The sequence below is a fragment of the Ambystoma mexicanum genome, chromosome 3q, assembly GCF_040938575.1.
Source record: "Ambystoma mexicanum isolate Mex_15411 chromosome 3q, UKY_AmexF1_1, whole genome shotgun sequence".
Classification (NCBI taxonomy): Eukaryota; Metazoa; Chordata; class Amphibia; order Caudata; family Ambystomatidae; genus Ambystoma; species Ambystoma mexicanum.
In genome coordinates this window covers 223,972,890-223,988,813 of record NC_090926.1, presented here as the reverse complement: position 1 = coordinate 223,988,813, position 15,924 = coordinate 223,972,890, and the positions used below count along the sequence as shown (strand labels likewise).

At 46.4% G+C, this 15,924-nt stretch overlaps 1 protein-coding gene across 1 annotated transcript in view; it reads right to left on the bottom strand.

Moving 5' to 3' along the window:
• PIP4K2C (phosphatidylinositol-5-phosphate 4-kinase type 2 gamma) overlaps window positions 1-15,924 on the bottom strand; it is a 601,833-nt gene that overhangs the window by 584,153 nt on the left and 1,756 nt on the right. The gene's annotated exons all lie outside the window — the stretch shown is intronic.

Below are 15,924 nucleotides of genomic sequence, written 5' to 3'. Positions count from 1 at the left end.
GCAAAAACATCCCAAAAAGCTCCCACTATCTGGAAAAGAAACTAGAACACAATCAAAAGCAGCAACTTAAAAGAACTTGAATCCTTGAAAACATCAGCGTCAACCCGGGACGGAACTGACCTACATAAAAAAAAAACAAAAACAAAAACAAAAAACAGACCTAATCCATCACTGAAACAATAGACATCTCCCTGGAAAAAACATTTATCCCGTCACAAAACAAAGCAGTGACAAGATGGTTTACACCCCTTTGCAATACAATGAAGAAAAAAAAACACTTAAAACTAGAATGGAGGAAACTACGACCATGCAAAGAGAATAAGATATCAAAAACAAATCCGAGCATACAAAAAGGAAACTCAAAGCCGAAAAGAAATACTACAACAACCGAATCACAAGCCACCAACACCCAGAAGAACTATTGAACAAAGTAAATGAGATGAAAATCCACCTGAATGCAACAAACCAATACCTTTAAAAAAAAACTAGGCAATGATCTTGCAGATCAGTTTAAAAATAAAAACACTGACATACATCAGATCATACAAAGCAGACCAATCAACCAGACTGTGCACCATGCCCCACCTACCCTGGAACCACACAAGATGCAAAGCTTCGCCCAAATATAAGGAGCGAAATTCCTCAAGCTGGTGAAATAAAGCATGAAATCAGTCCTCCCAATGAACCCCTGCCCACCTGACATCTATACATCAATCCTTACACAGGGCACATCATTGGAATGTCACAAAAAACCTCTTCAACCAATCACTCAACACAGAGAGTACTATGGGCTTTCAAATCTGCGTACATCAAATCACTCCACAAGGATACCGTGGGTAACGTGGAAGACCTCTCCAACTGCAGACCATTATCAAACATTCTCTATGTTGCGAATCCACTAACTATTGGACCAGGCACAAGTCAGCTTCAGACCCATGAGAGGGACAGAGACGGCACTTCTCTCCATCTGGGATGACCTGAAGACCAATGCAGATTCCACACAAACTCAGCACTGATGCTACTCGATCGCTCCGCAGCATGCAACACAGTCAGCCGCAACATGATCCTCATCAAGAGACTGGAAGAAATAGGGATCATCGACAGCGCAATTCTGGATAAAATCTTTCCTATCCTAAAGATCAGAAACAGTATGGATAAAAGCATTCAAATCCACACTGTGGGACACCAGAAGGATCCTCACTACCCCCACTCCTCTTCCTACATGACTCCAGATATCAACCTCAAAAAACAGTTTCACCTGCTACAACTACGCAGATGACACCCAAATAATCTACAAAATCAAAGATGTACATTATGGAGGGCGCTAGTGAGCCGACCAAGATGGCGGCTTCCTAGAAAGCTCCATCCGGAGCCCCTAAAATCCTGTGAAAATCGTGTGCAACCGGGCAACAAAGAGACCATCCACGTAAGGCAGACAAGACCGACGCTGCCGAAACAAAGTGGGTCCCCTGCTGAAGACGTGGCAGCCCTTAAACACAGAAATCGGGGAAGCTGAACCACGCCGGCGCCACCTTTCCCAGGCCCAGCCTCGCTACCCCGCCCATACCCAGCAGATTCCTGAGGTCTGGAGACGACCAGACAACACCACAACCAGAGGCAGCGTGAGGGCGTTCCTCCCCCCCGTGGGATCCGGCTCCAACAAACAGCCCAAGTCAGATGAGCACCCATCCACAGCAGCGCGGCATCGCCGGCCCCAGAGGTGAGCCCACAGGGGTCGGGAGCGGTGTCTGGACCCCATCGAGGTTGGCCGCACAGTCCGACACCTCCCGGAGGCCAGCAGGCACCAAGAGCTGCAATCCAGCGGGGGAAGGGACGGCAGAGTCACGAGGGGCAGCTTTGCGCATGCCCCCCCCTGCCGTCGCTTGGAGAGACACCAGCGAGGGGCACGGCCAGTAAACCGGACCACACAACAGCAGGTACAACGTGCGCACCCTGCCCCGCTTCCCGCCTGGCAGACAAACAACTAACACGTCACAGCCCTAAATCATAGCGGCTCCCCCACAAAAGCCTCATCAAGCCTGGTGCCCCCCCCCCCCCAGCATCTACAACATCAAGGGCACACCCCGGACACCGCCTCGACCACCCCCTCACGCCATGGGCCACCCGTAACAGTGCCGAACTGCCCCCATGGCAGGAGGAACTCCCCGGACCCTGCGCTGCGAGCAGTGTCACCTCGCCGGGTGAGCAGAACTAGACCGCACCGGCCGCTTGTCTACCCTTCATACCTGCGCCCGAAACGGATAATCGGCAGACGGTGCAGACCCGGCTTGACTGTTTGAGAAACGGTGCAAGGCGAGGCAGCCCCTCCAACTCAGTCGCTGCTGCGCCCAGATTCCAAGCTCTTCTCTAAGCAACCCACCTGGGTACAATACGTTCATAACCTATCAATCCAGACCCGGGCATCAAAGTAGCCCCATAGACTAATACTGTCAGAGAGCCCGACACGTTGAACCGCTACCATACTATCTAACTGCATGCTTGGGGGCGGCAGCGTTTAGTAAAATACACCCAACGGAGCACAACACATACATTGGGACAATCCACCCTGCTACTCCCACTGCACCCAAACCCACCACGGCTACGGTCGGTGGACTGACCAACACACAGACAGCCCATCCAGCTACATAATTACAGGTCAAGGATCCACAAGTCCAAGAACGCTATCCAAACGCGGCGCACCAATCTAATCCGACTCCTGCTCCTCTGGAGCAATTACTGCCGCTAGGCCAATTTGTCGAAAAATTGTGCAGGGACCTGTTTGGAACAACAGCTCTCTCCCAGATCTTTGTTGTCGAAAGCGCACACAGGATCCCAGCCACTCGCCCGATCCCTGGAGCGCTACCATGCCCCATCATTGCAAAACTTTTGAACTTTAAAGATTGCGACACGATTCTTAAACTAGCCAGGGAGAAGGGCGACCTCCAGTATGACGGGGACAAGGTCCAGTTTTTTTTCCAGACTTTTCACCCTCGGTCCAAGCGCCAAGGAGAGCATTCACCAGTGTGAAACAACGCCTGCGTGCAGAGCAGATCCAGTACTCTATGCTATTTGCGGCTAAACTGAGGATCCTACATGCGGAAAAGACCCCATTCCTCACCTCCCCAGAAGACACAAACTCATTCCTTGACAACATCGGCTGCCAACCTCAGTGCAATCAGCCGGGTCCAAGAGGGGGGGGGAGACGGGGCAGGAACGAACCACCGTGAGCCAACACCATGGGCGCTGCCATACTCCCAGAACTGCTGCCTTAAGCAACATACGGTTCCACACACCCCATAAATGAAAAGGGGCTCCCGCCCTTGGGAGGCACCTGCGCCCCTAGCACAGCATTGTTCAGTTCACAGTTAAAGCCCATCACCCGGGCAAAGTTACACAGGCATGTTGGGGGTTGCCCGGAAAGGGATGTTAAGGAAAGGAAGGGGACCATTAAACAGGGGGGTGGGGGGGAGGTTTACTTATGGGCGAGTTGGGGGTTGCCCGTGTGAGGGAGGGGAACTATTCATAGTTATGGAGACGCACAGGAACCAAGTCCACACACCCCAAGCCACCACCCCTGGTGATAAGACTCCGGCCACTCCGAACTCCGCTAATGAAACCGTTTTTCAATCTCCACGGAACAAAAAGACAGCAAGACTAAAGCACCCACCACCACCAAAAATCAGGAACAAATCCGGAAGGATTAAACAACCACATATTTATGGTTAATCTAGCCACATGGAATATCAAACGGAGCAACCAACCTGCAAAAAACACAGTACCTTCCGAAGACACCAGATAGATGTGGCCATGATTCAAGAAACTCATCTCCTTTCCAGCTCTGAGAACAATTGGGCCCGCGACTGGGGATGCCATAGGTAATTATCATACTACTCAATCGCGAGGGGAGTCACTACCCTAATAAGTAAGAGAGTAAAGTTCAGATTCATCTCCTCAGAAAAAGACTCAGAGGGTAGAGCACTTCTCATACGTGGAATACTGGAAGGGAAGGAGGTTGCCATTGTCAACTCCTATGGGCCCAACACTGATAGCGCTAACAATTTCGACTGGGTGATGACACACCTCGAGTCCACTGAATCGGCTACAATCATTTGGGGGGGGGTGACCTCAATACACCACTAGACCCCTACAAAGATAAATCACAGAGTGCCAAGGCTCCGCCGTCCAAAGCCAGTCGGCAAATACAAGAAATCTGCGATGCTTACAATCTGATCGATATCTGGCACCACACCCACTGGGAAACCAGAGACTTCTCTTTTCACTCATGGGTACACAACATGGATTCACGCCTTGACTGTATTCTAGTCTCATCCGAGGCACATTTACAATGGGGCGCTTGCCAGATCCTCCCGAGGACTTTATCAGATCACTCTACCGTGACACTTGAATGAAACCCAGTCACCTGCAGGAAAAGCAGACAGCAACAGAGATTTAAAGCTGGATCCCTACAAGAAAAATTGTGTGATGAGCTGACCACTTTCCTGGAAATAAACCATCAGTTACATCCCCTGGCATTCTTTGGGAGACCACGAAATGTTACATCAGAGGGGTAATGTCTAGCAAAAGAAGAAGGCATACTGAAACATAGCCGTAGGGAACTAGCCTCCAGCGAAGCCAAATTGAAAGAATGGGAACCAAAATACATCCAATCAAGAGACCCTTGTTCCCTGGCCGCCCTAAAAAGGGAACTTGATGACTTCAGCGCAACAGCTGAAAGAGAAATAAAGTTTCTGTCCCAAGGCCACAGAATCCAGCGAAGGCCAGAAACTTGGCACCCTATTAGCACGTCTAATCGCAGCAGAGAGGAAACCCATCCTGGTGGAAAGGATAAGAAACCAACAAGGAGAATTAGTCCACACAGAAGAAGAAATCGACGAAACATTCCGCACATACTACCAAGAGCTATACAGTACCAAATACACCTCAAACCAGGCAGAACTCTCCCAGTACCTAGACGATATTGAACTATATTGGAAAGACGATGTACTGATAGAACCACTGAACATCCCTATCTGCCTGGAGGAAATCCTCACGGCCATTAAAAACCTCCCCAACACGAAGGCTCCCGGACCCGATGGCCTGCCTGGCAAATTTTACGAGGCCCATGCCCACCTCTTGGCCCCATTGCTCCTGCAAGTGTACGAGGTGGTGACGGAATCCGGAACTTTACCCCGACCCTGCAGAAAGCAACCATGATCCTCCTGCACAAAACAGGAAAGCCACATTAAGACTGCGGCTCATACAGGCCGGTTTCTCTGATAAATCTAGACAATAAGATACTCGCCAAAATTCTAACCGCCAGACTCCTCCCGCTCATGCCTGGCCTAGTTATAGCAGATCAAGCTGGCTTTATACCCAGATGCAACGCCTCCTTCGGGATTAGGAGAATTTCTTGTGCAATGACGGCACTTGATTCCGAGACGCAGGCAATAGCCGCACTGTTGGACGCAGAAAAAGCGCTCGACTCGATCGAATGGTCCTTCCTATTCGAGGTTCTACGCTGTATGGGACTAGGCACCTACTACCTTAAACTTGTAGCACTGCTGTAAAAGACCCGACTTCCATCATCAACATGGGAAACACCAAATCCTTAGCAATACAACTACAAAGAGGAACCAAACAAGGTCGCCCACAATCAGCAGTTCTCTTTGCGCTGGTGATGGAACCCCTGGCGTCAGACCTCCGGGCCCACCACCTACAGAGAGGCCTCTCAATCGGTCCACATAGGTTTGTGGTCTCCCTCTACGCGGATAATATTGCCCTCTTCGTACGCAATCCGGCAGACAACCTAAACCCAATCATGCGAGCGATAATCAAGTTCGGCAATTTTTCAGGTCTGAAGATCAACCACTCCAAATCTATCATATTTCCCCTAACTGAGGCCACAGCAATATTTGCTGACGACTTCGGATTCAACTGGCAATTATCAAAAGTCTGATACCTTGGTATCTCACTGTCCAGATCCCACGCGGACGTCATGCAAGACAACTATGGAACAATGATGGAAATGCTGCAAAACAAGGTGAATAGATGGAAGCTCCTCCCACTCACCCTGTGGGGCCGTGTTTCGCTAGTGAAGATGGTGATCCTACCCAAGCTTCTATATGTCTTCATAAATAATATCCCTATTCTACTATCACAGCAATTCCTAAAATGCATTTGGAGCTTAATACTCGACTTGGTGTGGGCGGGCAAAGTAGCGACAGTAGCATACTCTACACACATACAACCTGTGAGGAAGGGAGGCCTGGCATTACCGGATCCGGAGCGATACTACTGGGCCACCCAAGCCCAATTCCTGGGACACTGGTTCGCTACAGACTTCATTAGACCTTCTGTTCAAATCGAACGGGCACTGGCAACACCCTTTCTCCTCAGAACACTAATTCTGGGCAACCTCCATGGTCCCCACAAACATTGTCCAGGTTACATACATATCTGGAAAAGGATCGCACTAAGAAGCAACATCCAGACGAGGTTTTCTCCCTTAATTCCAGCGAGATTCATAACAGGACTACCCCTAACCAGAGACAACATACCTGAACTGGACAGATAAGCTGCAAATAAAAATACTCGAAGACCTTTGTCGAGGGCACATTCATTACCCCAGAACAAGCCAGAAAAAAAGGGGGCGATAACACCCTGGACTTATTCACATACTTTAGACTCCACCACACACTACAAAGCACCCTGTCCACGTTCCCTCGACAGCCCAAGATGTGGCAACTGCTTCACGGAGTAATCCAATCACAAGGCAATGGAAGGCTGGTCTCAGAAATCTATGAGTCACTACTGAATGACACAGCGACTAACCCCGCAGCCCTTCCCCCCCCCCCAAAAGCAGCAAAAAAAAAAAAAAAAGAGATGGGAAAGAACCCTACAAATAACAGATGAAGATTGGTTGTACATTTTTCATCAAACACAAAAAGTCTCACTGAATACACGATATAAACAAATACACTAACTTCATTCACCAAATATACTTTACATCTGCGAAACTCAACATGCAACAGCCAGCGACCCCAGCAACATGCGACAGATGTAAAGCCCCAGAAGGAGACTTCCTCCACCTAGCAAGGACGTGCCCAAGCATAGCTGGGAACATGTACTGGAGAAAATCTCTGCTATCATTGGAACCCGGTTGGAGGCAGACCCGGTCCTGGTACTACTGGGTCTAACTAAACACCTCCCGCCCCTCGGCCGTAAATTGACAGATCTACTACTGGTCCTAGCAAGAAGAAGAGTCGCGATGCACTGGAGTCGAGGGCCACCTCCTAACCTCCAAGACTGGCTGAATGTCGTGACCTATAGTCAGGACGTGGAGACAAGCTTCATAAAGACCCTGCCACTCCACGCAAGGCCACCAGACATTTGGGCCCCATATATTGCATATCTGATATCTCCCGCTGACTAATTCATCAGGTAGCCCGTCCCCAAAACCTGCTCCTTGAGGATTTGAAATCATCACATTCGTGGTCAGAGGAAAAAGAACTGAACCGCTCCTTGGTGGAACCGACAGCTGCATGACTGGAAGGTGGTGTCGGGAGGGGATGGCCGGTAGCCATGGGGGCCGGGGGGACATAACATCTCATTAAACACAATGCACAGGTTCTGTAAAAACCAAAAATAAAAAGGTTTAAAAAAAATATTCTAAGATGTGCAAAAGGAGAACGCAACGCTAAAAGACTGTCTCAAAGAACTATGAATGAACACGAACAGCCTCAAAGTCAACCGAGGCAAGAGAGAAATCATTATATCCAAAAGCCAAGGAACCAACCAACACATCCTATGTCCCACATATCTGAGAATAGCACCCGCATCATCGAAAGTTGTCAAAAATCTTGGAATCCTAAAGGATGAGGCGCTAACCCTAGAAGCGCAAGTAAACGCGATAATTAAGAAATGCTTCTTCCATCTACACACAATCAAAAGAGTCTACCATTCCTCTCCCTTCACGCAATCATCTCGCTCATCATGTCCAGGATAGACTATGCGAACAGCCTATACTTCGGCATGCCGAAATACCTACTGAAGAAACTGCGATGAATACAGAACGCAGCGGCCAGACTTCTCCTCAAACCCTCACGAAGGGACCACATCACTCCTGCTACATTGGCTGCCCGTCAGTTACATTCAAAACAAAGTGCATAACACACAGAGTAATCCACTGCCAAGGAGCAGAATTCATACAAAAGAAAATCACCATCTACCGGCCGACCAGAACACCCAGATCCAGCAACGACATCCGCCTAGAACCTAAACCATACACAAAGAAAAAAAACTCAAGTGGATCTGCATTCTCTTGCCTCGCCGCTAAACTTTGGAATTCCCTCGTGAGAGAAATACGAAACATGAAGGACCATCCGAAATTCAGAAAACTCCTAAAAACCTGGCTCTTCAACTCAGAACTGGACAAAAAACAAATAAGCAATACCCACACCCCACGAAATGAAAACACAAGTGGCAAGACGGTGGAATAGACCAGACCACGAAGAAGTGCATGGAAGTAGAGAGGCCTCCGAATAAGAGGGAGACCCAGGCCCACCCGTTCGCATAGAGGGCCCTACCAGAAACAAAGGAGAGTGATAGGGCTGACCTAAGCTGAACCACAGACAGAGGGCATGATAGTTAAGGGGGAAAGAATGTCGACTGAACAGATAAACCACGGGGCCAAGGGAAGAGGTCAACCCTTAAAGGGCACAAAGAGTCTATGGTGGCTGCATACTAGGACAAAGCAATGTGGACATCTATCAGTCCGAACACGGGTGGGGGTTCGTGGAGGAGGCATCACCACTAAAATAGCCCTGCTAACAACTTTGCACAGAAAACAGGAGTGAGACCCCCTTGCACACCACTGGCAGGGATATATGCCACAGGTGGCCAAAACTGAAAGTGTACGATAAAGCATCCCAACTAAAAAGAAAAGATTACAAAAACACCCTCTGCTTACACCTCTCAAACTCAACACAACCATTCCTCTACAGCACAACAAACTGCACGCACATCACCGAAACAACCCACACATAGCCTTTCACAATAGCACAACTGCTGACTGAACATTCACACCTACGCCCAGCGAAAGGTGTAAAGGGAACTGGAGCTGCCAACAGCACATCGCAGCTATCTTGTGCTTTTACCCCGGTCAGTCATACTAACTCACCCACCCCACCCCGTGCCCTCTTGCTTTTCAGATCCACCAAGGAACCACTCAGCGGGTGATAGTGAGCTGTATAAATATCCTTTAACATAAAGGAAGGAGGGGCGCCATTGACTGAATTTAGTTCACTAGTCAGGTTATGCCGTTCAGTATTTCACAGAGCGACAATCAATTTCAGCTTTATTTCAGCAAGAATGCCATAAAAGTTCAAAAACATGTTAGAAAAGTACCAATTCATTACATCATGGTGCGTTAAAATACAAGGAGGCAAAATATCATGACATACAGTACATACATTCAACAAGAATCAGCAAAAACAGGACATGTTAAAATGATTAGCTTGGTACTTATTTGGCAACCCTACCTCTTAAGATGTTCCCAATTTCTTACGGGGCATGGTTTATGCATAGAGTTCATAAATCCATCATGGGAAACATACATGCTCAGTCCTTACTCTTCCTATTCTCCTTTTCTCCCAGTTTTCATTTGGGGAAGCACATTCATAGATACCCAAATTGCATCCAAACTCCATCACGGCATTCACATTAGACTTCCTTCCTTTAAAAGTTTTCCCCTTAGTCTCCAAGACAGGGCCAGGTAACTTGCAACACAGTAAACCACATTCATATCTTAACTATTCCTAAATAATGGTAGCGCCAGACCTGTACTGTGGATACCATAGTTGTTACATATTGTTTTAAGGTATTTACCTCGACAAACCCTGTAACTTTGCAGAACAGGAAGTGGAGCACCGTCTCCCTGAGAAAACCACAAACTGGGCACAGCTCATTCTCACTAGGGTACCATTGTGATGTACGGTAGGCCAAATTCAGTTGTGACAATCTGAACCTTAAGTAAAGATCATGTGCCAACAGAGGGGCAACAAAATAAAGAATCTTCAAACCCAGGTGTTAGTTTAGAGTGCAAGTAGATCCCACCAGCATTCTCCTCTAGGCAATCGTTCGCCACGTTAATCTCTAGCAGCCTTTGCAGGGCAACTTTGGCCTTGCCAACGTCGCTGCGAGTTATTCTCTGCAGGGAGAGCCATAGGTAGTCATGCCCATACGGGCAAGAAGATTTTTTACATGCTTAACCCAGAGTAGGGACTTCCCACCCTACGATTCCAGAATGTTGGAGACCCTTTCCCAGAAAGTCTGCAATTCGGGAGTCGGCCACAATCTAAACCAGAAGAACAAATTATTTTTGGATTGGACTTAATCCCAGCTCACGGTAAATGGTGGCAGAGGGGCAACTTTTGGGGAGGCCTAATAGTTTCTTTAAACACGCTCTCTGGGCCAAACCAACATGATTACTTTTTTTTTTTTATTAAATGGTTTACATAAACTTTTACCAAAGTACATCATATAAAAGAAGATCATTCATTCATTCCTGCACTACTTTAACCAAAACCGCCTCTATAAATTTAACTAATGCAAATGACCACTTCGGTCTTTCTCCTGCATTAAGTGCTTCCCTCCAACCTTCAGCATAGAGACCAAACAAAGGCTTTAGAGGTTTACAAAAGTAGAAAGTCCTCAAAGGTCTCAATTTTGGACAATATAGAATTAAGTGTTTAAGAGTCTCTTTTTCCTTGTCACACAATCTGCAATTAGGATGGCTACTTAGTCCATATCTGAAGATCCATGTTGTTGTGAAGAATATTTAGCGGAAATCTCATAAGCAGTTGACGGTGATTGACACTTGAAGAAACTTAATCAAATAAGCTGGAGTTTGATTATAAGATCCCAACATGATCCTTGGTGCCATATGCATCTTCGAGAGGGATCTCCTGGTTTCCGTTTCCTCCCAGTCTTCAGTCCAAATCATCTTTTTAACAAGGCAGGGATTTGTTGAGAAGTTCTCTTTCGAGGTACCAAGATCAGCAAGAATCTGTAAGCATATTTGAGACCATATCTGTAATGTCCAATCCGTGTAGTTTCTAAAATTGGTTGACAGAATAGAAAATTGTGGCAAACTAGAGGAATAGATATTATACAATTGAAACGAGTTCCATTTAACCCTCACATACAGCGATAAAAGGCCAATCTCATGACGTATAACCGCCACGGGTACCGCATTAGGAAGTTGTAGCACAGACTGCCAACATTTTCCTTCCAATTGGTCCCATATAATGGCAGGAAGGCAGGCTTCAGCGCTGTATGTCAACGTGGGCACAACTTTCGGATTGTAGAAATGAATAACCGGCATGAGTGAAAATTTCCCATATATGTGGCCTATCAACTTTGCTTGGGCCGCTAGTTGAATTACTTTTCTATTAAGATGTTCATACCATAGGGATTTTTTAACCTTTGCGCTGATTATTATGCCCAAGTATTTTATCTATGGTACTGGTTTCAAACGATGATTATTCAAAAGCCAAGTTAGATCTTTATTTTTCCTCGTGGTTTTTCTAAAGGATCATAACTTCAGATTTTTTGGGGGTTTATATGCAGGGCATTCCGTTCTACGTATTTCTCAACAGTTAGGGCACGCAGTGTTCTGCCCAATATCATCAAGTCCTCGGCATAAAACATCCAACCAATCATTTGATGGTTTATTTTTGGTGAGCAGGAGGGTGCCGGGTCCATAATATGCCAAATATCTGAGATGAAAAAGGCAGCGAGAGGGCAACCTTGTTTCAGGCCAGATGTAGTTTGGATAGGTTTTGACAGAAGGCCTTGATGATTTACACAAATATGAATGTAGTGTCAGTATATAAGACTTTAGTGGCATTTATGAGCTGGGAAGGGCATCCAGCTATTGTCATTTTTAACCATAAGCGTTCTCGGTTTACTGTATAAAAAGCACTTTCTAAATCAATACAAGTTATGTAGATAGTAATATCTTTTCGCAAGGTTTTTAATTTCAATAGATTCAGCAAGAAAATGTCCAAATTGAAGCCCACGCCTTTAATAAAGCCGGTTTGCCTGTTATCTAAGGCTCCATTTTTATATGCCCATTAAAACAAGCATTTGAGTAATAAGAGGCAAATATTTTCCTCATTTCATCCATCAAGGCTATTGGCCTGTAATTGGTGGGTTGTGTAGATCTCCCTTTTTAAATATGGGTATAATAAAACTTTTTCCATGAGTTCGGCACGTAACCCTGTATTGCCATTTTTTTTAAAAGCTTAGAAGCAAATACAGACCATTCTTCTGGCACAGATTTTAAAATTGCATTGGTCAAGCCGTCAGGGCCTGGGCCTCTAGATTTACTTGCCCTTAGGATTATCAAGATTTCTTCTAAATCAAAGTCTAGATCAACCCCCGCTAACTGTAGGCCAATCTCCCTCCTGGATGGAGTGGGGACATTTTTTTCTAAAGCCTTGTACATTTAGAAGAGCGGGTGGACAGGAATGGTATTAACCACTTGCAGGCAGGGTTTTCCACGGGGGTTAGCACAGGGTTGAATGAGGATATATGCGTTCTTCATCGACCTCTGGATCGCGTTCGATAGCGTTTCAAGAGACTTTGTGGGTAATTCTTGTTAGGATGGGGATTCTGGAAATGTAAACATTTTTTAAAAAAAAAGTCTAGATTACATGAAGGGCTGCTGGTAAGAAGCGGTTGTGAACAGGGATTTTTCGCTGGAATATTATAGAACATGGTAAAATGTTGGGTCCATGTATGTTCAGAGATAACATTTGATAAAGGATTAGAGCCCTGTGAGTTAGCTTCATTCAAAAACTGTCAGATATTTCGAGTATTTTTTGTTTCTAATGCCAATAACATGGCTTCAGCATCATTTTGAAGCATCTCGTGTTTGTGTGCTATTACCCAATTATGATAGCCCCATACTTCTGTCCCATAAGTGGCTGCTGGTTTTGCCTGAGCTGAGAGCATCTTGCAGGAGAGAGCACCCTGGCCAAGCAAATAAATGTTTTTTTAATAATTAAAATAAACTTACGTTACCTCCTCCATATTTTCACAGGGTCAAACTAGATTTGACGAGCTGAGGTGTCCACTTGCCAGTATCATTAAGTCGAACGCCCATATAGTCGTAAGTATGTAGCTGTTTCAGTGATTTAACATTTATAGCCAGCCGTACTGGAATCAACTTTTTAAGTCTAGGTCGAAAGACCAAAGTTTTAGTGATGGCCATATTAATCTTGAGGCTCAGTTCTCTACATTTTATCACAAAAGCCTCCAGCGTGGTTTTGAGGCCCATCACGAACGTTGAGAAATACAGCATCATTCGCAAAAAGTAGGTTTGGGCAGGTCTCCCGCTCCAGCTTCAGGGATCTAGGCAGTTCAATTTTACATAGCAGAGCACCTCATCGATGTATATCAAGAAAAATATAGGGGCAAGGACACAGCCCTGCTGGACCCCTCTAGCTATTGGGATAGGGTCTGTCTGGTCCTACCAGCCCCCTAGTCCCCAACGTACTTTAGCAGAGTTCTTCGAGTAGAGCTGGATCACTATCTGGAGGCAGCCAACCGGAATCCCCATCCTAACAAGAATTACCCACAAAGTCTCTCTTGAAACGCTATCGAACGAGGTCCAGAGGTCGATCAACGGATACATCCTCATTCCTCTCAGGACCGTGTATTTCAGTGCAATCAGATAAGAGTCAAAAGATCTAATCCATTGTGCTAACCCCCATAGAGAACCCTGCCTGCAAGTGGTCAATAGTACCTTTCCCGTCCACCCACTCTTGTAAATGTACTATGCTTTAGAAAGAAATGTCCCCACTCCATCCAGGAGGGAGATTGGCCTACAGTTAGCAGAGGTCATCGAGCCCTCCCTTCTTGTAAATTGGTACGATGGTTGCTTTGTGCCCAAAGGCAGGCAGGCATTAAAGAGGAGGCCCAAGATTGTGGCCCAAACCCTAACCTCGTCTCTGAGCAAATCAGCAAGCAACAGATCAGGGCCATTAGGGCCTGTGGCCTTCCCCTCCCTTGTGTGAGAGTATGCCATACAAACCTCCCCCAATTCCAATTGTATTGGTTCATACCCATTCACACTCTCGTGGTGGTCATACGAGACATTCAGGTCCCGTATTATTGGGCCCAAGCTATAAAGTTAGTGGAAATTATGTATCCAGGCATTGGCAGGTATCTCTATTACCAATTCCCTCGCTTGGCCATTAGTATTCCCACTCAGTAACCTCCAGAATGTGCGGGAATCACCGGAGGCAGAGGCCACAAGCATTTTATCCCATTTGGCCCGAACATAGGCCTCCTTTTTTGGCTTAATCAGGGACCTGTAAGCTAGCCTCCGGGATCTCAGCAGTGGCATATCCACACTTTACCTTTTTCAAATACGTCAGTATACTACTCTTTACCCGTCTACATTCCTTATTGTACCACACGTTTGTTTTTAATGGCACTTTTTTAATACTTTTGCTAGCTTTTGTTGGGTGAGCTGCACAAGATCATCATACACTGTAAGGATCCCGGGGTCCTCCAGTACCATACCCACAAGATCCTCCAAGGCTGGCAAGATAGCCTCATAAATGAGTGGCTTTACTTTCCCCTGGTCGAGATTGATCCATTTAATCTGTTGCCTGGAGAGAGACCCTGTGCAAAGATCTCCGGGCACAGCCTAGGGGTCCCTTCTCTATCTGGCCGGCCCTTCATCTCGGCTAATTTCAGCACCAAAAGCAGGTGGTCACTCCCATGCATACTCAACCTCAAACCCAAGTACATTACTCCTTAAGTTCAATGAGAGAAAAATGTAATCAATAAACGAGGAGCAATGTTGCCCTTTGATCATCAGTCTGGCAGTTGGTCTTCCTTAAAGCGCCCATTACACGCCCCAAGTCCCAGTAATGAAGTAGCATGGCTAAGGGCCATCTGGTATGCCCTAGACTTTATGGGCGGTACTCAGGCCTCGTCTATATCATCCCACACACCCTCAAAATCCACTAATGGTTCAACCTGAAAGTTTAAATCACCCACCAACAGGATTTGGGGATCCATATTGTCACATTTTATTCTTACCTCCAACAATTGCCCAGCCGCATCAATAATATTCATTGGGGGTTCCCCCCCTCCCCCCCCCCCCCACCCCCCACCCCAACTACTTTATTATACACATTAAAGAGAGACAGGCTTAGCACCTCCAGTCATTAAAGTTATATATTGGAGATTAGGGGAGTCAGATTCTATATTCACAGCCTTGTAATCAAGAGTAGTATTGATACAAGTGGCTAGTCCTCCAAAAGGCCTGCCCTTTGGGCCCTTCCCAGCTTGTACACAAAAAAAACTCATTGCCCTGAAAAGTAGTTGGCTGTGTATCCCAGGTTTCCTGGAAGCAGATGATGTGACCCCAGATAAAGTCTCACCAGATTTTCCTAACGCCCGCTATATTCCACAAGATAATACGGAACTTCTTTCAGGCGGGCGTGTTTGGGCTGAACCGACATCATGTCAATCTATTGCCTCGAGATCCCTGATGACTGAAAGCCAAGGCACATGTATCAGGTGGAAACATTAACAGATAGCCTGAAAGATACAGACTGTAAATTAGAAATGCAATGGTTCCTTTTTTGGTCTAAATATGGTTAATAGAGGGACACTGCATGATCTGGGGGGCGGGGAGGACAATACCCATATTTGGATAATGTTCGAGCTGCTTAGCCAAGGAAATGTTCAATGTACAATTAGCGATAAGATGTGTAAGAGGAAGAGCTCTGCTACTTGGGAAATGGGTGAGGGGTGCAAGAGGAAGATTGGGTTTACTACCAATTGAGGTGAGGAGCATGGATACAAGGGTATGCAGGCTTTTCATGCTAAACCTTTTTCTTC